Raw genomic sequence first — 22,110 nt, forward strand, 5'->3', positions numbered from 1 at the left:
GGCCGTATTATTTCTTCATGAACACTTCGGTGGGTGGGGAATAGGTGCGCGGAAGTGAGACAGAAGGGCGCCTTGCTTCCCTGCTGTGATTGGCTGAACTACTGGTGAATTCAAAGATGTGTGGCGATGAGCTTAATTATGCCAGAGGTTGCCGCTAACATTATCAGACATTAATAACATTTATGCCTTGATTCAGTGGCGCCCTCCAAAGCACGGCGCCCTAGGCAGCTGCCTAAGCTTGCCTAATGGAAGCGCCGGCCCTGCTGAGTGGTCTGTGAAGTCAGTTTAGCTTCATGCATTTAAAAATGCAGGAGGCAATTAACACTCTCCAGCGGAGAGAAGGGGTCTGGGGGGCACGAGTCCCCTGTGCCTCCCCCTTAATCCAGCTCTGGATGCTGGGTTTAAGTGGCTGTTCAGTGCACATCACTGTGATCGAGCAACTTTTATTTCTTTTATGCATTTACCTCATTCCCCATTACAGACATGGCTTATCCTGACCATCCTGACCATCTCTGATTGCTGTTCTGGTAATTGATCTATGGACCTCGTTGTATTCCATTACTGGACCCCATTGTGCCACAGGTAAAAAAAAGGATTACACTGTACATTTCTTCAAGGACTATTTGCAAGGACTCGCTTCCGGCATTGCTTACAATATGTGCTCCAGTTTCAATAGCTTGTTCTGTTCCTGCAGCTGCCGTGCCAGTATGTGTTCCTCATTACAATAGAGATTACTCAGATTTTAGAGGTTTTCTCAATCAATCAAACAATATGAACTTCTGCCTGGGAACGTCAGCAGTGTGAGCATGCCAAAATGGCATATGTCCTATCCCTTCTCTCTGGCAAAGCTCTTTCCCTGGTTGTCTCCCTTACGGGAAAGGAATGATTCTCTTCTAAGCAGCGCTTCTGCCTTAATCATACCTGATCGTGTATGCTCTGCAAGTCTCTTACACTTAAGACAGTACCTGTTGATCATGCACCGATCATTTTTGTACATTTAAAATACGCTCACTGCACATTATTGTGTTCAAGCAATAGGTAATTTTATTATATTATACTTCTGTCTCATTCCATTGTCATCTAGGGCCTCATTCATTAAGAATCTTAGCTTGAGAAACTTCTTATTTCAGTCTCCTGGACAAAACCATGTTACAATGCAAGGGGTGCAAATTAGTATTCTGTTTTGCACATAAGTTAAATACTGACTGTTTTTTCATGTAGCACACAAATATCAACTTTAAATGTCAGTGTACAAATAAGCTATCAAGTATTTGTGTGCTACATGAAAAAAACAGTCAGTATTTAACTTATGTGCAAAACAGAATACTAATGTGCACCCCTTGCATTGTAACATGGTTTTGTCCAGGAGACTGAAATAAGAAGTTTCTCAAGTTAAGATCCTTACTGAAACAGGCCTCTGGTTTCTACACTTTCAGGTGTTGCCTAGTAAGGTTAGTCTGGGAGTTGCCGCTTGTGTGTGTCTTGCAGCAAAGCTCATTGCATCCTTGCAGGGTGAAGACTGGTCACCCAATAGACTCTGAAACCCAAGTGAGCCAGCTTCAACTGCTAGCAGAACTATGAGTCCACAATCAGTGACGCTACACTCAGTTTATTTATTTATTATTGTACACTTAGGGCTAGATTTATCAAACCTTCTAAAAAGGAAAAATGGAGGTGTTGCCCACAGCAACCAACCATATTCTAGCTATCATTTATCTAGCACATGCTAGAAAATGATAGCTAGAATATGATTGGTTGCTATCTAGCACATGCCAGAAAATGATAGCTAGAATCTGATTGGTTGCTTTCTAGCACATGCCAGAAAATGATAGCTAGAATCTGATTGGTTGCTATCTAGCACATGCCAGAAAATGATAGCTAGAATCTGATTGGTTGCTATCTAGCACATGCCAGAAAATGATAGCTAGAATCTGATTGGTTGCTATCTAGCACATGCCAGAAAATGATAGCTAGAATCTGATTGGTTGCTATCTAGCACATGCCAGAAAATGATAGCTAGAATCTGATTGGTTGCTATCTAGCACATGCCAGAAAATGATAGCTAGAATCTGATTGGTTGCTATCTAGCACATGCCAGAAAATGATAGCTAGAATCTGATTGGTTGCTATGGGCAACACCTTCACTTTTCCTTACAGTGCAGTAATAATATAAGAAAATGATTGCGCAAGAGGTATATTTTCTGTTGTTTGTCAAGAAAACTTAATCTATATTTAAAATCATTCATACACTGTATGGAATGAGATGGGAAACATGGATAGAGATAGCACTGAAATGCCCAGGAATTATGCATTACAAAGAAGAAAGATTAAAATGTCTTTCCTTCGTGAAGTCATCGCTTGTTACTTTGTGACTCAACTCTGCTCTAAATGTTGGTTTGACAAATATATAAAAAAATAAAAGCATATTATCTGGTCATATTCACAGTGAGCTGGTTTGGACTGAAAACATATTTCATATATTGCAAGGCAAAGGTGGAAAAGAGGAAAATGGATTTTTATCAGCGTAGGTGCGAGTGATATTATATGTTTTGTGATAAAAATGGACTCCAACATGTCAGGACAGCGATTGAGTTTCCAATTTTTCACACCACTGAAATAAATATATTTAACCAAGATTTTATTGATTTCACAGTAATAAAACAATCTAAATCCCAGACAATAGATGGACATAGCTGAGCCACGTTCACCACTACCCATATGTACATCAGAGACAGGTTAAATGGTAAAATAGTGAAATTGTCTGTTCATAAATATAACAGTTTATAAATGTGGTAATTTAATATAACATCTAGTTAGTTAGTAGATTATAAAGTGTATACAGGATAATCCATAGATGGAAATGAAAGTTACATTCAGAGTTTGGTCGAAGTGGTAATTTAGAAGCAGCGGTATAGAAAATGTAAGTGACTGCGATGTGATAGTGTTACAATAATGTAGTAGGAGAAGTGGCGGTATGACATACCACTGTATGCCCCCCCACTTACACCACTGTATATATATATATATATATATATATATATATATAATGTAAGTGACTGTAATGTGATAGTGTTACAATAATGCAGTAGGAGAAGTGGCGGTATGACATACCTCATATACCCCCACTTACACCACTGTATGTATGTATATATATATATAAATATATATATATATATATATATATATATATATATATATATATATATATAATGTAAGTGACTGCGATGTGATAGTGTTACAATAATGTAGTAGGAGAAGTGGCGGTATGACATACCTCATATACCCCCACTTACACCACTGTATGTATATATATATATATATAAATGCCTAGTGGCGTGTGTTAGTCTGTCTGTGTGTGTGTGTGGAAAAAATAAAACCAAGCTGCAGCGCCACCTGCTGGGCGGAGTTATACACTGACCTACTAAATTCTTAGTGTGTGTGGAAAAAAAATTCAGAAAGGGCTGAAATTTGGTATACTAAGATGTTTTTAATTTGTTAATTTAATTTGTCAATTGTTAAAAGTGTTTAGAAAGATTTTAAAAAAAATATATATATTTTTTGAAGGAGAAGTGACAGTTGGGAGTGGTTGGTGTTTGCCGGGGGTGACAGTGGGGAGTGGTTGGTGGTTGCCGGGGGTGACAGTGGGGAGTGGTTGGTGGTTGCCGGGGGTGACAGAGTGAGAGGAGTGTGATACTCAGGACCGCTGAGAGAGATCCCTGTGTCTGGATAGACATCTGGATAGATGTGGCGATGAAAATGAAGGATGAGGTGATGGAGAAGAATGATGAGGTGGTGACATGTGGACAAAACCACTTTAAAAAAGGGCGCTTACGTCGGGAAGTAACGCTCTTCCCCTGAGGAGGCCTGGGCTATGGCCCAAATGCATGACAAGAACCTTTTTAACACCTTAAGTAGCTTGATTTGACTAGAATGCATGAGTATCATGCACGGGTTAACTTGTATATATATATAATGTAAGTGACTGTAATGTGATACTGTTACAATAATGCAGTAGGAGAAGTGGCGGTATGACATACCACTGTATGCACCCCCACTTACACCACTGTATGAATATAATGTAAGTGACTGTAATGTGATAGTGTTACAAAAATGCAGTAGGAGAAGTGGCGGTATGACATACCTCATATACCCCCACTTACACCACTGTATGTATATATTTATATATATATATATATATATATATATATATATATATATATATATATATATATAAATTGTAAGTGACTGTAATGTGATAGTGTTGTGGAGATGGTGCCCGCCGAGATGCCTCCAGCTCCTGTGCCCGAGAAGCGGACGAAGATGCCCGCCATCGCCGCGTTCCTGGAGGGACAGAAGAGGTCCCCAGCTCCGGTGCCCAGCAAGAGGGTGAAGAAAGAAGAGAAATCTTACTTACCTGTTCGGCGATCCAGCGGTGATTATACATCCTTCTTCTTTGCAGGTCCCATCCGTGGAGGAAGGATGAGCCAATCAGGGCTCATCTTTCCCCGCTGGCCAATCAGTGGCCGGATACGCGAGCCAATCGCGGCTCGCGCCCGGCCATTCAAAATGTTGGCGCCGACGCGAGCCAATCAGCGCTCGCGCCGGCTAATGACATCACGCCAGCGACTATATAAGTCGCCGGGTGGCGCCATTTTGTCAGAAGAGAGTCGGCGGCCGAGGGAGAAGGACGTCATGGGACGTCCGGAGCGGCGAGTCAAGCAAAGAAGCCGCCGGAGAAGAGATCGCCGGCGGGGAGCCCTTGTAAGGGCTGAGAGCGCCCCCGCCACCGGTCCAGGAAGAAGACCCGCGCCGAAGAGGAGAAGAGGCGCCGCCGGCTGGAGGGTCTGGAAGACCCGGAGAAAGAAGAGGAAGACGGCGTGGCAAGCTGAGATTCCTGCGCAGAGCAGGTAAGTTGACTCAGCATTAATTCGGGCACTAGGCCCGTGGCCACGGTCGGGCACAAGGCCCGTGGGGAGTAAATTAGGGGCACAAGGCCTAGGGACTTGGGCACTAGGCCCCAATAAAGTTAGTGGGCCAGTAGGCCACAATACTTTTGTTAACGGGCACAAGGCCCTGTTAGACAGGGGGCGTGAGAGCCTCAGGTGCAAGGGCACAAGGCCCTTAGGGAGTTAGTGGCCTAGAGGCCATAGGAAGGCCACAGGGCCTGGTTAGGGGCTGGTAGCCCATAGGCTTAAAAGGGCACAAGGCCCTCAGTTAGTTAGGAAGGCCACAGGCCTAAGTAGGCAGGGGCTAGTGCCCCTATGTAGCAGGGCACAAGGCCCTAGTTAGTGGGCTCAGAGCCCTGAATTAGAGAGGGGGCTGAGGCCCATTAATCAGAGCACAAGGCTCTGTGTGCAACTGGGCAAGAGGCCCATGGTGTGAAGGGCAGACGGCCCTGGTGGTGTGGTAGAGGAGTGAGAGCCTCGTGAGTGTAGGCGCGGTCCTGTGTGAGGTGAGCACAAGGAGTTAGGAGGTACAGTAGATCGAGGCTCCTGTGGTGCTGTAGCAACCGGCAGGTTGGCTAACAGCGGTGTGCTCTGTGAGTAGCGTGCAAAGTACTGTATACTGCATTTATTTTGTCTGTGCGGCGAGTAGTGTTTGTATTACTGTATTTTGGGGTGTGCTACATAACTGTGTCCAGGGGCAAGACGTCAGGCCCCCATTAAAGGTAGGCTCTTGTTCCTGTGTTTTTCTGTGTTAACCCGTGCTGTGGGGGACAAGTGTAGTTACCAGTGTACACATAGTCAGGGGAGAACACACGTAGTTTTCCCGTCCCTTAGGTCCCCGGGGTCACACTGGTTCTCAGAGGGGGTGGCTGAGTGAGTTGGTGGCAGTGCAGCACACCTTGAGGCAGTTCCAGGGGCGGCTCGTGGTTCTGATTGAGGGTCCCCAAGGCCGGTTCGGTGCAGGTGGACCTGTGGTTCCGGACGTAAGGACACGTGTGAGATACCCGAGTACAGGCAGTCGGGCGGTTCAGTTATGATCGGCTGTTCCGTGCGGCAGTCGGCCCGCGGGTTAATGTGCTGTTCCACTGAGCCTCAGCCGGGCTTGAAGCAGCCGGTCCTTAGGGTCTGTGGGTGACCCCATAGCAAGAAGGCAGCTTCTTGGTACGACCTGGGTGAGGGGGTTAGGTACCGCCCTCCGGTTTAGTCCGTGAACACCGGCTGGTGTTCCCCGTAGTGGTAAGTGAGCAGTTCCGTTAGTGCACCACACCTAGGTAGACATAGTTGTTTGACGTAGTTGCGTTGCCGACCATTAGAGTTTTGTTAGGGTCGGGTCGCTGTTGTAGTCAGTTTAAGTTTGTGGGTGCCATCTTAGTCTCACTGAGAGCTTAGAGGGAGGCTGTGTGTTCTTGTCATCCGCAGGTGTCGGGAAGGTGCAGGAGAACCGGATCGGAAGTGGGAGTGTCCCGGTGAGTATCACGCTCGATTCCCCCTTTCGGTTAGGCCCTCACCGGCAGGTGTGTGAGGTACTTGAGGCGGGATTAGTCCTCGGACTAGTCTTGGTCTTAAGTGCCTGTAGTCCCCCACGTCTTGGCAAGAGCAAAGCGAGGAGGCGGCAAGTGGGCTTGGACTGAGAGTGTCCTTGTTCGTTGCCGTATTCTCGGACAGCCCTTACCTGGTAGGCACGGCCGTAATCTCTGTCTCTTTCCTAGAGGGACGTGGTTGGAGGTGACAAGGGTTTCGGCTGCGGATCTGCTGGGATCGGATCGCAGCTGGGATATCGGAAGCGGACTGGAGGTGACCATTGTTTTCAAGGTAAGTTCTTTTGTGTTGCGTCTGTCCCTGTTTCCCCGCAGGGGGGCGTTACAGTGTTACAATAATGTAGTAGGAGAAGTGGCGGTATGACATACCTCATATACCCCCACTTACACCACTGTATGTATGTATATATATATATATATATATAATGTAAGTGACTGTAATGTGATAGTGTTACAATAATGTAGTAGGAGAAGTGGCGGTATGACATACCTCATATACCCCCACTTACACCACTGTATGTATATATATATATATATATATATATATATATATCTAATATATAAATGCTTAGTGGCGTCTGTGTGTGGAAAAAAAAAAACAAGTTGCATCGCCACCTGCTGGGCAGAGTTATACACTGACCTACTAAATTCTTAGTGTGTGTGGGAAAAAAAATTCAAAAAGGGCTGAAATTTGGTAGGGCTCAAACTCATTTTCGTGAGGTAATTTTACCTCATGAACACACATGTGTAGAGGCGTGCGTTAGTGTGTGTGTGTGTGTGTGTGTGTGTGTGTGTGTGTGTGTGTGTGTGTGTGTGTGTGTGTGGAAAAAACTATTTTCTCAGAAAGGGCTCATCCAATTGACCTGAAATTTGTATACTGACATTATTTGACAAAAAAATTAGAATAGTCAAGTCAGTTAACTTCCATCATCCCCCCTTCCCCCCGTGGGAGGGGTAGTAAAGGCTAAATTTACGAGTTGAGGGGTCAAACTCATTTTCGTGAGGTAATTTTACCTCATGAACACACATTAAAAAGGCCGCTTGCGTCGGGAACTAACGCTCTTCCCCTGAGGAGGCCTGGGCTAGGCCCAAATGCATGACAAGAACCTTTTTAAGACCTTAAGTAGCTTGATTTGACTAGAATGCATGAGTATCATGCACGGGTTAACTTGTATATATATATATAATGTAAGTGACTGTAATGTGATAGTGTTACAATAATGCAGTAGGAGAAGTGGCGGTATGACATACCTCATATACCCCCACTTACACCACTGTATGTATATATATATATATATATATATATATATATATAATGTAAGTGACTGCGATGTGATAGTGTTACAATAATGCAGTAGGAGAAGTGGCGGTATGACATACCTCATATACCCCCACTTACACCACTGTATGTATATATATATATAAATATATATATATATATATATAATGTAAGTGACTGTAATGCGATAGTGTTACAATAATGTAGTAGGAGAAGTGGCGGTATGACATACCTCATATACCCCCACTTACACCACTGTATGTATATATATATATATATATATATATATATATATATATATACATAATGTAAGTGACTGTAATGCGATAGTGTTACAATAATGTAGTAGGAGAAGTGGCGGTATGACATACCTCATATACCCCCACTTACACCACTGTATGTATGTATATATAAATATATATATATATATATATATATATATAATGTAAGTGACTGCGATGTGATAGTGTTACAATAATGCAGTAGGAGAAGTGGCGGTATGACATACCTCATATACCCCCACTTACACCACTGTATGTATATATATATATAAATATATATATATATATATATAATGTAAGTGACTGTAATGCGATAGTGTTACAATAATGTAGTAGGAGAAGTGGCGGTATGACATACCTCATATACCCCCACTTACACCACTGTATGTATATATATATATATATATATATATATATAATGTAAGTGACTGCGATGTGATAGTGTTACAATAATGCAGTAGGAGAAGTGACGGTATGACATACCTCATATACCCCCACTTACACCACTGTATGTATGTATATATAAATATATATATATATATATATATATATATATATATATATAATGTAAGTGACTGTAATGTGATAGTGTTACAATAATGTAGTAGGAGAAGTGGCGGTATGACATACCTCATATACCCCCACTTACACCACTGTATGTATGTATATATATATATATATAATGTAAGTGACTGCGATGTGATAGTGTTACAATAATGCAGTAGGAGAAGTGACGGTATGACATACCTCATATACCCCCACTTACACCACTGTATGTATATATATATTGGGATGTGCACCGGCGACTTTTGAGGTCTCGTGTTTTGTGTTTTGGATCCGGATTTTCGTTATTTTTGAGGTTCGGATTTGTCTCGCAAAACACTTGACGAAAGGTCTCGGTTCGGATTTAAGGTATTGGATTCGGATTTTTTTTGAAAAAAACATAAAAAGTTTAAAAATCAAGTTTTTGGGCTTATTTTCACTCCTAGGCTATTATTAACCTCAATAACATTCAATAACAAGCATTTCCACTAATTTACAGTGTATTCTGAACACCTCACAATATAGTTATTAGTCCAAAACGTTGCAAAAAGGTATCTTTCTGGACTGCGTAGAGGAGTGGGTCACCACAATATCTTAAAAACCCTGAACTTTTATGATTCGCACCAATAATTGTACCTGGACTGCGTAGAGGAGTGGGTCACCACAATATATTAAAAACCCTGAACTTTTATGAATCGCACCAATAAATGTACCTGGACTGCGTAGAGGAGTGGGTCACCACAATATATTAAAAACCCAGAACTTTTATGAATCGCACCAATAAATGTACCTGGACTGCGTAGAGGAGTGGGTCACCACAATATATATAATAAGAAAACCATCAACTTGTTTGATTCGCACCAATAAATGTACCTGGACTGCGTAGAGGAGTGGGTCACCACAATATATTAAAAACCCTGAACTTTTATGAATCGCACCAATAATTGTACCTGGACTGCGTAGAGGAGTGGGTCACCACAATATATTAAAAACCCTGAACTTTTATGAATCGCACCAATAAATGTACCTGGACTGCGTAGAGGAGTGGGTCACCACAATATATTAAAAACCCTGAACTTTTATGAATCGCACCAATAAATGTACCTGGACTGCGTAGAGGAGTGGGTCACCACAATATATTAAAAACCCTGAACTTTTATGAATCGCACCAATAAATGTACCTGGACTGCGTAGAGGAGTGGGTCACCACAATATCTTAAAAACCCTGAACTTTTATGAATCGCACCAATAAATGTACCTGGACTGCGTAGAGGAGTGGGCACTGGGCACCACAATAAAATATATAAAAAACCTTCAACAGGTCTGCATTACACTACACATACGGCTGCTCCTCCATCCTCTCCATCATATACATGTTGGAGTTTTAGCGTGTGACAACCTCTTGTTTTTGATAATGTCAGTGCATTTTGAATATTTTTCAATTTGCCCCACACCACTGAATGTACTTTATCTATGATACGCATCTATCTATCTTGACTGCGTAGTGTGGTGGCCCCGGTACACAATTTGGTACCGAGGCCACAATATAATTAAAAAACCCTCCACGTGTCAGAATTCCACCAAACAAGTATCTGGACTGCGTAGTGGGGTGGCCCCGGTACCCAACTTGATACCGGGGCCACAATAAAATAAATACACCCTCCACGTGTCAGAATTCCACCAAACAAGTATCTGGACTGCGTAGTGGGGTGGCCCCGGTACCCAACTTGATACCGGGGCCACAATACCTCCTCCAAACATGCTACAGACAATTCGTCATTGAGATCCCATTAAGTATGTTAAAGACAGACAGGGTCCAAGTGTTATTAGTTGACTTTGTAAAGAAAAAAACTGTCCCTGTTGCACATAGTCGTGCAATGAAGACTTACTTTTTCATTTAAAGGCACGATCTTTCAAGTGTAGTGTTTGTAAGTCTAAGTCATATTATACTTTTGGTAAAATTGGTTTTTTTTGTTCCTCTTTATGTTAATTAATTAGTAATAGAATTAAAGTAGGAAATAGAATTAAATAGAATTAAAGTAGGAAATAGAGTGGTATAGAGTTGTAGTGTGGTATAGATAGAGTGGTCCACACAATATAATAATAAAACCCTCAACTGGTCTGAATTCCACCAAACAAGTATCTTGACTGCGTAGTGTGGTGGCCCCGGTACACAATTTGGTACCGAGGCCACAATATAATTAAAAAACCCTCCACGTGTCGGAATTCCACCAAACAAGTATCTGGACTGCATAGTGGGGTGGCCCCGGTACCCAATTTGATACCGGGGCCACAATACCTCCTCAAAACATGCTCCAGACAATTCGTCATTGACAGACCCCAGACAGACAGGGTCGTAGTGTTATTGTTTGACTTTGTAAACCCAAAAAAATGTCCCTGTTGCACTTGCACATAGTCGTGCAATGAAGACTGACTTTTTCATTTAAAGGCACGATCTTTAAAGTGTCAGAAAGAGAGAGAAGACACAGGAGAGGAGAGTTGTAGCTGGGGACCTGGGGTGGAAGCTCCCAGGCTCCCCCAGCATTGCCTGGAAGTCTGAGCGTGGTGACTGAGCCAGGGCAAGGAATGTGTGCCCTGGATGAGGGGGAGAACTCCATGCCACTATAGTGAACCCAAGAGAGAGGGGGACACTGCACATGGAAGAGGCCCTGGAGTGAGGGCTGCTACAAGAGGCATGGTAGCTGTAGTGTCAGATCCTGAGGCTGAGAGTACACAGAGTGACGTGTCAGAGCACAGGAGACATTATCCCCGCAGAGGAGGGATGAGCTGCAGTTGAGAGGTCTGTTGTTGAAATAGGACATGCACACTTTAACAAACCAATCATTTCAGTGACAGGGCCTACCAAACAACTTTGACTGAAATGATTGGTTTGTTTGGGCCCCCACACCAAAAAAGCTATTCATCTCTCCCTGTACAGACTAAACAGGCTCTACTGAGGCAAGATGTCGTCCTCATCCTCAACCTCTGATTCCTCTCCCCCTACAGTGTGTACTTCCTCCTCATCACACATTATCAATTCGTCCCCGCTGGACTCCACAACCACAGGTCCCTCTGTAGTATCTGGAGGGCAGTGCTGTACTTCATTGAGGAATTGATTATTCATTTTTATAAACATCATTTTTTCAACGTTGTGAGGAAGCAACCTCCTTCGCCGCTCACTGACCAGGTTCCCCGCTGCACTAAAAACTCTTTCCGAGTACACACTGGAGGGGGGACAACTCAGGTAAAATAGAGCCAGTTTGTACAGGGGCTTCCAAACTGCCTTTTTTTCCTGCCAGTAACAATATGGACTGTCTGACATGTCTACTTGGATGGTGTCAGCAAAGTAATCATCCACAATTTTTTCTATTGTGACAGCATCCAATGCAGCGAGAGTAGACATGTCTGCAATGGTTGGCAGGTCCTTCAGTCCGGACCAGATGTTATCAGCATCCCCGCCAGTGCCTCTTTTGGGAAAACTGAGCTTTTTCCTCGCAGCCATAGATGTGGAAGAAAATGAGGGTGGAGCTGTTGGCATGTCACGGTCCTCTTCAGAGGACAATCTCCTGACCAGCAGGTCTTTGCACCGCTGTAGATTTGTGTCCGCCGGAAACAGAGACACAACATACGCTTTAAACCGAGGATCGAGCACGGTGGCCAGAATGTATTCCTCTGACTTTAAAAGAGTGACCACCCTCGGATCCTGGCAAAGCGTACGAAGGGCTACATCCACAAGAGCTACATGCTTGCTGTAATCGCAATGGCTTACCAGCTCCTCCCTCACTTTCTCCAGCTGCTTCTGCAACAGCCTGATCAGGGGAATGACCTGACTCAAGCTGGCAGTGTCGGAACTGACTTCTCGTGTGGCAAGTTCAAATGGCTGCAGAACCTTGCACAACACGGAAATCAGTCTCCACTGCGCTTGACTCAGGCGCATCCCCACTCCTTTGCCTATGTCGTAGGTGGCTGTGTAGGCCTGAATGGCCTTTTGCTGCTCCTCCATCCTCTGCAGCATATAGAGGGTGGAGTTCCAGCGCGTCACAACCTCTTGTTTGAGGTGATGGCAGGGCAGGTTCAAGCTTTTTTGATGTGCCTCTAGTCTGCGGTAGGCACTGGCTGAATGCCGAAAGTGTCCAGCAATTTTGCGGGCCACCGCAAGCATCTCCTGCACACCCCTGTCACTCTTGAGGTAATGCTGCACCACCAAATTAATGGTGTGGGCAAAACATGGGACGTGCTGGAAATTGCCCATATTTAATGCCCGCACAATGTTACTGGCATTGTCTGACACCACAAATCCCCATGAGAGTCTAAGTGGGGTAAGCCACTGGGAGATAATTTCCCTCATTTTCTCTAATATGTTGGCAGCGTTGTGCCTCTTATTAAAGCCTGTAATGCACAATGTTGCCTGCCTTTGCATGAGCAGCCATTTTGTAGATGCTGCTACTGATGCAGCTGTTGCTGTTGCTGCGGAAGGGGATGCATCTACCCAGTGGGCTGTCACAGTCATATAGTCCTTCGTTTGCCCAGAACCACTTGTCCACATGTCCGTGGTTAAGTGGACAGTGGGTACAACCGCATTTTTAAGAGCACTGAGGACACTTGATCGTACTTCTCTGTACATTTTTGGTATCGCCTGCCTAGTGAAGTGGAATCTCGAGGGGATTTGGTACCGGGGACACAATACCTCCATCAACCCTCTAAATCCCACTCCACTGATGGCGGACACCGGGCGCACGTCTAACACCAACATTGCAGTTACAGCCGCAGTTATACGCTTTGCAATAGGGTGACTACTATCGTATTTGGTGGTCATGGCAAACGACTGTTGGACGGTCAATTGTTTGGTGAAAGACTTAGCGGTCTTACGACTTCCCCCCTGGGAAGATGACCGACTAACAGCAGCAACAGCAGCAGTGGCAGTAGTAGGCGTACCGCTGCAGGATTCCTCGGATGAATCCCGTATTGAGGAGGACTCAGTCTGGCTGGTGACTTGGGCTGCAGGACTGAATCTGATGGAGATTGTGGAGGAAGTTGACGAGGAGGGTGTTGCTGGTGTGTATCCAACTGGACCACGGGATTTAGGTGTCCCTGTACCGATGAGGGTCCTAGCCCCAGTTCCTGAACTAACCACTGAACTATGAAGGTTATTCAGGTGACGTATAAGGGAGGATGTTCCTAGGTGGGCAAGATCCTTACCCCTGCTTATTTGAGCTTTACATAAGCTACATATTGCCATACATTGGTTGTCTGGATTTGGATAAAAATAACTCCAGACCGAAGAGGTGCATTTTTTGGTCTTCTGACCAGGCATGACGATGGGCTTTTTCATCCCATGGACATCAGCTGTTTCCCCCCCTGGTGCCTCATTTACAATAACCACATCACCATCCTCATCATCAAGTTCCTCCACAGCGCCAGCTACATCATCAATAGCCTCCTCCCGAGCCACCTCTTCCCGTACAGTGATGGGAAGGTCAGGCTTGACAACCACCAACACCCTTGGACTCGCCTTGGGGATTTGTGATAATTTCTCTTTAGAAGGCAGAGTTGTTTGCTGTTTTGTTGCTGACAGCATAACTCTCTTCAATTTTTTGTAGGGGGGGGGAGGAGGAGGAGGGCTAAGATCCGTGGGTGAAGCTGAACCACTAGTCATGAACACGGGCCAGGGCCTAAGCCGTTCCTTGCCACTCCGTGTCGTAAATGGCATATTGGCAACTTTACGTTTCTCCTCAGATGATTTTAAGTTTCTCTTTTTGCTACTTTTTCTTAACTTGGGCTTTTTGGATTTTACATGCCCGGTACTACGAGATTGGGCATCGGGCTTGGAAGACGACGTTGATGGCATTTCATCGTCTATGTCATGACTAGTGGCAGCAGCTTCAGCATTAGGAGGAAGTGGGTCTTGATCTTTCCCTACTTTATCCTCCAAATTTTTGGTCTCCATTATATGTAGCACAAGATACTGCAGAATGTGTGAACTTGGTAATATTGCAGTACCAATGGACTTATAATGCTGGATTGGTTTTGCAAATTTGGTTATAATTATTATATTTTTTTTTTTTATTTTAATTTTTTATTTTTTTTTACTTTTTTTTTATTTTTTACAAACTTAGGAATAATGGGGAAATAACTATGCCCTTAGAAGCACAGAGCACAGGACACAGCACCACTGGACTGAACAGGACACGGCACAGGACCCAGCAGCACTACGGAACTCAGCAGGACAGAGCACAGGACACAGCACCACTGGACTGATACTGCAGAATGTGTAAACTTTGTAATATTGCAGTACCACTGGACTTTTACTGCTGAATGTGTGAACTTGGTAATATTGCAGTACCAATGGACTTATAATGCTGGATTGGTTTTGCAAATTTGGTTATAATTATTATATATTTTTTATTTTTTTTAATTTTTTATTTTTTTTTACTTTTTTTTTATTTTGTACAAACTTGGGAATAATGGGGAAATAACTATGCCCTTAGAAGCACAGAGCACAGGACACAGCACCACTGGACTGAACAGGACACGGCACAGGACCCAGCAGCACTACGGAACTCAGCAGGACAGAGCACAGGACACAGCACCACTGGACTGATACTGCAGAATGTGTAAACTTTGTAATATTGCAGTACCACTGGACTTTTACTGCTGAATGTGTGAACTTGGTAATATTGCAGTACCAATGGGCTTATACTGCAGGATTGGTTGTGAAAATTTTGTGGTAATTAAAAAATATTAAAGTAGTTTTTGGTATTTTATAAAAAAAACTTTTTTTTATTTTTTTAAACACAGGGGAATATTGGGGAAATAACTATGCCCTTAGAAGCACAGAGCACAGGACACAGCACCACTGGACTGAACAGGACACAGCACAGGACCCAGCAGCACCACTGACCTCAGAAGGACAGAGCACAGCACACAGCACCACTGGACTGATACTGCAGAACACAGCACAGCACAGCACAGCACAGCACAGCACAGCACAGCACTAAACAGCACAGCACAGCACAGCACTAAACAGCACAGCACAGCACTAAACAGCACAGAACTAAACAGCACAGAACTAAACAGCACAGAGGACCACCTAACACACCCTCCCTCTACCCTGATCAATGCCCGAGTGAAGATGGCGGCGACTAGCGGGGAATTTATAGGATCCGAGTATCGCGAGATCCGACAACGGGATTATGAGTCAGAGCCTCAGTTTCACTTTTGAATTTGGCGCCAATACCCGGATCTGTCTCGGATCCGACTCGGATCCGCAACGTTCGGGTGGGCTCGGATTTCAGAAATCCGAGCGCGCTCATCCCTAATATATATATATATATATATATATATATATATATATATATATATATATATATATAATGTAAGTGACTGTAATGTGATAGTGTTACAATAAGGCAGTAGGAGAAGTGGCGGTATGACATACCACTGTATGCTCCCCCACTTACATCACTGTATGTATATATCTAATATATAAATGCCTAGTGGTGTGTGTTAGTCTGTCTGTGTGTGTGTGGAAAAAATAAAACCAAGCTGCAGCGCCACCTGCTGGGCGGAGTTATACACTGACCTACTAAATTCTTAGTGTGTGTGGAAAAAAAATTCAGAAGGGGCTGAAATCTGGTATACTAAGATGTTTTTAATTTGTTAATTTAATTTGTCAATTGTTAAAAGTGTTTATAAAGATTTTAAAAAAATATATATTTTTTGAAGGAGAAGTGACAGTTGGGAGTGGTTGGTGGTTGCCGGGGGTGACAGTGGGGAGTGGTTGGTGGTTGCCGGGGGTGACAGTGGGGAGTGGTTGGTGGTTGCTGGAGGTGACAGAGTGAGAGGAGTGTGATACTCAGGACCGCTGAGAGAGATCCCTGTGTCTGGATAGACATCTGGATAGATGTGGCGATGAAAATGAAGGATGAGGTGATGGAGAAGAATGATGAGGTGGTGACATGTGGACAAAACCACTTTAAAAAAGGGCGCTTACGTCGGGAAGTAACGCTCTTCCCCTGAGGAGGCCTGGGCTAGGCCCAAAAGGGTGGGCTCCATACATAAGGCCCAGTCCGGGTCTTCTGATCTGCCAGTCTCTAAACAGACTGACCAGGAGTTGCCTGTTAAAATGCAGCTAGAATATGCAAACAGCCTTTCAGACCTGGGGAGGAGGCAAGATGGCTCCTAAGAGACCCCGCTCAGGCCGGATTAAGGGGGGGGCACAGGGGGCACGTGCCCCGGGCCCCCCTCTCTCCAAGGGCCCCCCCCCCGCTGCCCGCATCATCTCACCTGCCATGTCATCTCTATGCGCACACGGAGCGATTCACAAACGGAGTGTGTGCATGCATCAGAGGACCCCCGCAGCCGCATCTATCAGTAACGTCAGATGCGGCTGCGGGGGTCCCCTGATGCATGCACACACTCCGTGTGTGAATCGCTCCATGTGCGCATAGAGATCGTTACGATCTCTAACTGTGTGCCAGTAGTACAGCAGCACCTGCTGGAGGAGCTGCTGTACTGTCTAAAATGGTCGAAATGGAGCTGCTGCGCACGCTCAGCAGCAGCAGCAGCTCCTCCAAGACATCAAGTGAGCAGGTGAGTCGTTTCACTGGGCTCATAATAATACTGTAAGTCATAAAATATATCATATATAAATAAATATAGCATGTGTAGAAGGTCAGTGGATGTCCCTCAGTAGTGGAAGTAATGGGAAGTTTTACAGACTTGGGTCACATGTGGTTCCGCAGCTGTTGTGGAACATGACTGGTACTGTATGCTGGGACTTGTAGTTCCATTGCAGCTGGCTATTGTGTCATCCTGAAATTGTTTTCCTCCTCTGATGTAACGTTTTATTAGAGCCCTAAAGTCCCTGCAGGGGGACGAATCCTGCACCTTAATGTTAGCTTGGAATAGTAATGTGAGATATGATGGCAAGACACAGCAACCTCCAGAAACAAGTTCTGTTTAAACAGTTTTTAGTAGCTGGGAAAGACAAACCTGAATTTGTGCCCCAAATTCAACATGAATTTATAAAGAATGCAAAGATACCAAGGACTAACATCATGATCATTGAATACCTCCTGTGGCGTGGAAAGCGGCAGCTGGAGCAGCTAAAAGATGTACATACAATACAGCTTGGAACTTTCATCAAAACCTCTTCAGACAAGGAGAAACCTCCCAAATATACATAAATGGAACAGATGACTTGTGTTGGAATACCTAGTATACAAATGTAAATATTTGGTGGGTTTTCATTGTTCATTATATATATCCCATATCTTAAAATTGGTTTTGCTTGTAGAATTATGTAGTTTATTTTGGAACACGGATGGCAACACAACAGTAGTAGTATGTATGGAGTGGTTTGAAAATAGCTGAATGGGTTGGAGGCCTGAAAAGGTGGAGAAGTCTCCTATACTGCTTCTTACTGGTAATTTCCTCCTATAGTAACACTGCATGTGCTTGTTGCCTTCCTACTTATGTTGGGAAATGATCTGGCATTTTGCATTAACATAATCACCAAATTTGTTTTATGCCTGTCCCGGGTATTCTGTAATAAATATATTGTTTTAAGTTTATGTAACCTAGTAGCATATTTAAGAAAGCACAATATTGCTCTTACTGGGTAATTAAGGTGCCTCCGTGTCCTCCGCAAATTTACGAAAGGTGCACCGCAGCAGATATCGTGAATATCTGCTGCTTTGCACTATTTTTGGGAGCAGTCACCATTTGACAGTATGGTAACTGCTCCCGGCTGCAATCTAGCAAGTTCCGAAAAACATTTTTTTCGAAAACTTGTCTTGATATTCAGCTGGCGTACATTATCAGAAATGAAAAAATCCAATGCTGTCAGCTCTGCTCCGAAGAGCAGAGCTGGACAGCGCATTTGTGTGGAGGGATCACTTGATCCCTGCCTGTCACTCACCGCTCGCTGAATTGCAAAGACAGAGCAGGGATCTTCGAACTGCACATGTGCAATTGAAGGAAGAAGAGGAACGAAGATGACCAGTAGGAGATCCTAGAGACATCGCGTCCCGGAGAGGGGGGTAAGTATGATTTTTTTTATCGCAGAAACAGCAGTTTTTCGGAACTGCTGTTTCTGTGATCCGTTTTTAATAAATTTGAGAAATAGTTCAATCCTTATCCATGCAATAAGGATTGATAACTATTTCTCATTTCTGCCAATGATTGATAAATGTGCCCCCTAGTGTGATAATGGGAGGTGTGGCTGTACAGTAACTATACGGAGACCATGCTGTAATACTCTTAATAGAAAGCTAGGTATAAAGTTTGTATTTGTAAGCCATGTTCTAATGAGTATGACCTAGAGCGGATGTTAAATGTGTAACGTTGCATTTCGACAGTGTAGGGTGATGGCTTTTCACTGTAGATGCCTACTTATGCAACAACTTTTAATTGCACTGCAATTATATTTAATTAGACCATATACACAGATGTCCAGATAATGAATTGGTATGGGGCAGCACAGTGGTGTAGTGGTTAGCACTTCTGCCTCACAGCACTGCGGTCATGAGTTCAATTCCTGACCATGGCCTTATCTGTGTGGAGTTTGTATGTTCTCCCCGTGTTTGCGTGGGTTTAACTCCAGGTGCTCCGGTTTCCTCCCACACTCCAAAAACATACTGTTAGGTTAATTGGCTGCTTTCAAATTGACCCTAGTCTGCCTGTCCGTCTGTCTATCTGTGTGTGTGTGTGTGTTAGGGAATTTAGACTGTAAGTCCCAATGGGGCAGGGACTGATGTCAGTGAGTTCTCTGTACAGCGCTGCGGAATTAGTGGCGATATATAAATAAATGGTGATGATGATGATGATGAAATATATCAAGAAGACCCCTCATAGCATGTTTATTGCTTGAGATTATATATATATATATATATATATATATATATATACATAACTACACAGACATTTATAGTCAAAATTGGTGTTATGTTTTCAATGTTTATTTTTTATGTTAGTTTTAATGTGCAGTATCATTGCTAGTTTTAATGTGGGGTTTTTATGATTGTTTTAATTTACAGTATTTTAGCTTGTGTAAGCAATGATTTTTCTTGTGCGTACAACCTAGGCGAGCCCTCTGGATGTCATATAGTGGGCTGTAGGTGTTGGAATTCAGGATGTGTTAATGCTAATAGCCTTATACTCAATGGCGTTATATTACATGCGTTTTACAATTTACAAGTACCTGTACTAATATCAATATATATTACGTCTAGCCATCATACTTTCACATCTTTGTGGACCTAGCCAGCTTTCCAGAAGAAGTAGAGGTAGCTGTAAGTAGTTCTAACATATATATATATATATATATATATATATATATATATATATATATGTATATATATATATATGTATACATATGTATTTGTGTTATTGTATATATGTGTGTGTATGTATAGATACATATAATATATAAAACATTTTAATTTTTCATTATTATGTTTAGATACATGTTAAATAAATATTCCTTTTATGATAGAATTGGTCAGATTGTCTTTTTAATATTCACCACCTACTTGTAACTCTCTCTCAGGCATGATGACACTATGCTCTTAATTTCAGATCTTAGGGACCCCCCTGTTTTAAGTGCCCCGGGCCCCCCAAAGCCTTAATCCAGCTCTGACCTCGCTGTGGTGAGCAATGATATGTTGAGTGTCTGTTTGGACACAAGGTCCAACACCTGAGACAGGGTGTCACTAAAATCTATTAGCTAGTAGTAGCCAGTCGGCTAGGATTATGTTTATATTTGGTTTTGTTTGCAAGCTAGTGAATGAACTACATGTGGCTTTTAACCTGAAACCTCTGGACTTGTGTGGTTTACTGCTGCTGTTCGTCGCCATCTTCCCCTGGAGACGGTACCTATTACCCTGATGGTGGCACAATATATATATATATATATATATATATATATATATATATATATATATATTTCATGTAATTGGCTTGAATTTGATAGTGTTATCAAGGTCAAGGGTATATTCATACTTAATAGAAGTTGTTATTTGATGCTGCATGTATATTCTTCCTTTATAAAGCCTATGGTTTTGAGGAGATTTACATTGGAGATGCTTTAGAGGGGCAGGGAAAAGGGATTAACTATATAAACAGAGAGGGTTTTCATGATACATTGGTGTTAATGTGCTTCCTGGTAAAAATACAGAATGATGGGAGTACCATAGTTCCCGAACATTCTGAAGATCCTTTACAAAATTATTCTGCAAGCTAGTAATATATTCCATACAAACCAAATGTTTGGCCATTTCCGATAATAGGAACTAGATATGTGTAATATTAGTTTATCCATTTATTTAGCTATAAGCTCTACAGGCAGGCACGTACTTAACGAGGGTTTCCGGCTGCCCAGAAACCCACCCGCTGTGTTAATTTCAAATAACCATCTCTTGATGCTTATCCCCCATCATGTGTGTGTATCTTTATCCCCTGTATGTGTTTTTGTCCCATTCTTTCCAATGTGCATGTCCAGTCTCCAAAATAGACTCCTATTACCGGTCTCTTGGTTTTGGATGGTAGTTAGAATCTGAGTTTTCAATTATTAAATTTATTACTTATGTTAATATATAGAATCCATGTAAACTTTATTACAGCTGAGACAAATTTGTTACTCCACTTTTGTCTGCAAAAATCCAATTCCTTTGCATGTTTAATGGCAGGGGCAAACGCAGGATTTGTAGAGGGGGGTTTCCACACCACGCCAGCATGCATGTGGGCGTGGCCATAATTTTAGACAGTGCTTGGCTGCTCTCCAACTCTTCCTATCCCCATAATATACATGGGCAATGCTGCGTGCACTACTGTTAGGTGCACACAGCTCTCCCTTTTCAAGCAGAGCTGTGTGAAGCGGGAGCAGGGTCCAGCCACCTCAATTATACAGTGCGCCAGACTTGGAGGGGGTTTCCAGGCACTAGAAACCGCCCCCCCCCCTTGGTTTGCCTGTGAATGGTAATAAAATAATACAAGGGAGAGTACATCTGTATTACTCGTTTTACTATATATATTTACAAGCACCTGATGAAGGGGCCTCTGTGCTCTGAAAGCTAACAAATATAGTAATATGTTTTTTGATTAGCCAATAAACGTATCACTTTTATAATACTTTTATCTTTTCATCACATATATTTACAGTTGTGGAATTAATTAACACTATTCATTTGGTGATCTCAATGCACAATATCTTCATCCGCTAGTCAGAAAAATGTCTAAGTGTTCTTATGGGGGTGTTTTAATAGTTCTGTCCTTGAATAAGTAAGAAGCATTGAAATATAAAGATTTTCAAATTTGCATTCATTATTGTTACACAATTACCGTCTGTTATTGGAATAACATGCTTAACTACCACAGGCTTACTATTATAAACGGCAACACTATGCAATTGGCCGCCCACTCACTCAAAAAAGAAGAAATAATATTCACAAAACTTGAGGAGATAATAATGAAGAAGGTGCAATTTATTATGTGTGAATTGACTCTAATTTAAATTGCATTAA

At 42.9% G+C, this 22,110-nt stretch overlaps 1 long non-coding RNA gene across 1 annotated transcript in view; it reads left to right on the forward strand.

Moving 5' to 3' along the window:
- The first annotated feature begins 2,178 nt into the window (after positions 1-2,178).
- LOC142140052 (uncharacterized) overlaps positions 2,179-22,110 on the forward strand; it is a 35,387-nt gene continuing 15,455 nt past the window's right edge. Inside the window, exon 1 of the long non-coding RNA XR_012688276.1 lies at positions 2,179-2,192. This is a non-coding gene — a long non-coding RNA (uncharacterized LOC142140052). The remainder of the gene's footprint in view (positions 2,193-22,110) is intronic.

This window comes from Mixophyes fleayi, chromosome 2 (assembly GCF_038048845.1).
Source record: "Mixophyes fleayi isolate aMixFle1 chromosome 2, aMixFle1.hap1, whole genome shotgun sequence".
Lineage (NCBI taxonomy): Eukaryota > Metazoa > Chordata > Amphibia > Anura > Limnodynastidae > Mixophyes > Mixophyes fleayi.